Consider the following 2,077-nt stretch of genomic DNA (forward strand, 5'->3'; position numbering starts at 1 on the left):
CTCTCTTACCATGAGGGTTTGGCTGTCACAGACATGAAAACATTTGCAGGACGTGAACTTGGAGAACATTCAGTTTCTGAAGGCCGACCTTCTCACGTCATTAATGAATCGTGCAACTCTTTCATGATTGATGCTACAGGATCATTGGCGAATGTTAGAAAGTGCCTTGCAACATTCTAGACCACCGAGGAATATATGTTGAGAAAAAGTCTTTGAAGAATGGAAGAACAGCGTACAGTTTCTCCTTCCGGTAAAACGCACAAAGGTTCAGAATTCTGCTGCCGAAAAAGTACCAGCCGTCCAAAGAACACGCATTCATCCGTGTGTTAGTAGGTATTGCAGAAGATACAACCTTTGAACTTCGCAAAGTACTCTCTTTCCCAACCATTTCGTATCCCTGTCAACTGCACGCTGTTATGGATCACATTTGTTGACATTAAGCTGCCTTAACAATCAATTGTAGTTGATGCAGACAGAGTATCAGACACAGACGCGTTGGCTGGTGCTGTTGGCCGTCAGCGTCTTGAGGTGAGGTCCGTGGCAAACATCATCACGGACTGTGGTAGGGAAGCAGCAGGAGCTACATCAGTGTTCCAGAAGGATCCGAGACAGGCTCCCCAATACTCCCAAGATTCAACACGTTTACAGGGTGTGGCTGCACATCTACATTTTAAGGTAAGAGGACACATTTAAGACGTGTAATCCGGTCCTGAACTGAAGATGGAAAACCTGGCGTTGACTTAAATGAATGATTCAGGGGATATCTACAGTTGTAACAAAACATATGCTTGATTGTTAATATCTAATGATAACATTGAATTTTAAAATCTGAATTACTTTCTAACACTATGAAGAAAGACACAACTAACAATTTTGTAGATATGTTCATCAGCATGGGAGAAATCACCGATGGCGTTGAAGTTGATGTTGTTGATGGTCTGCAGGTGTATGTTTAGCACAAGACAACAGATGCTAATGAGGCTCGTTACATCAAGATGCTGGAAATGACTGGAAAACCTGACAAGGTAAATCAGAGTATTCTGAAAAAAATACTTGTTCCTGTAATGTAAATAGTACACTGATATAACCCTAAAACTTTGTACTTAACAAATATTTCATTCCCTTGCATGATAATCCCTTATCAAACATCTGTTGCCGCTAAGTCGCCAAACCTAACATGAAGATTCACCAATCATATAGACAGCAGATTCACAAGCAGGTGATTTGATGCTGCCAGAATATGGGTGGCAGCTCAAAGGGAACTGATTACAACTGACCTGATTTGGGAACCCTATCACTCCAGACAATTTGTTTAGAATGCCTGAGCCTGAAGATGAGGGTGACAGTGACTGTGAGGAAACAGTTATTACAGCGGTGATGACGCTGACATCTAACAAGAAAATATAAATATACTAATTGATTCTGATGATGATCCGTGGAGTGAGGAACTCGAGTCAGATCAGGAAGATGACACGCAGTGAATTCTTGACTGCAGCTGAATGATTTGATATGACTATTGCCAATTAGAAAGGTCTCTGTTTATATCCACATATCGTTAAAAAACTCTTTGAATCTACTGTAAATTTTCCAGATATTTCACTGCCCTAAACATTTTGCATGTTGTTCAGTCGGTTACGCAATGAGCTGATTTATCTTAGCTTATGAATGCTGTCCTTTTGGGATGTCTGTTGCATGCCCCACCACTGAAAATGTCTGGCTTTGGTATTTTCTTATACTGCTGATATCATGGCATCATTTGATGTTGATCCTAAGCTGATCTAGTTTGATTTTTATGTTCCAGTTTCTTGGCTCTGTCAAGGGTACCCCACCAATGAAAACATCTAACATTTATCATTTCTAATACACCACGTCATACCGGACATATTTTGTCTTGTTTTCTGTAGCGGATAAAGCCAATCTCGCTCATTTTTCTGTACTTTTTTCATGCCCCGTAGACCACACCAGGCACTTTCTGAAAGGCAGATTTCCATTTCTTTAGATGACCAGGTATGTAGATCCTTGCTTTAGGTTCATTCTTTCTTACCTCACCAGATACCATGGCCCAGCAGGCTCCCGG

The 2,077-nt window shown here is 41.0% G+C and overlaps 1 long non-coding RNA gene across 1 annotated transcript; it reads left to right on the plus strand.

Annotated features, from left to right (window-relative positions):
* The first annotated feature begins 508 nt into the window (after positions 1-508).
* On the plus strand, positions 509-1,863 carry LOC119588358. The gene is made up of 3 exons (XR_005230077.1): positions 509-675; positions 855-1,025; positions 1,201-1,863. It is a non-coding gene; the product is annotated as an uncharacterized LOC119588358 (long non-coding RNA).
* Positions 1,864-2,077: the final 214 nt, after the last annotated feature.

Source organism: Penaeus monodon, chromosome 23, assembly GCF_015228065.2.
Source record: "Penaeus monodon isolate SGIC_2016 chromosome 23, NSTDA_Pmon_1, whole genome shotgun sequence".
Classification (NCBI taxonomy): domain Eukaryota; kingdom Metazoa; phylum Arthropoda; class Malacostraca; order Decapoda; family Penaeidae; genus Penaeus; species Penaeus monodon.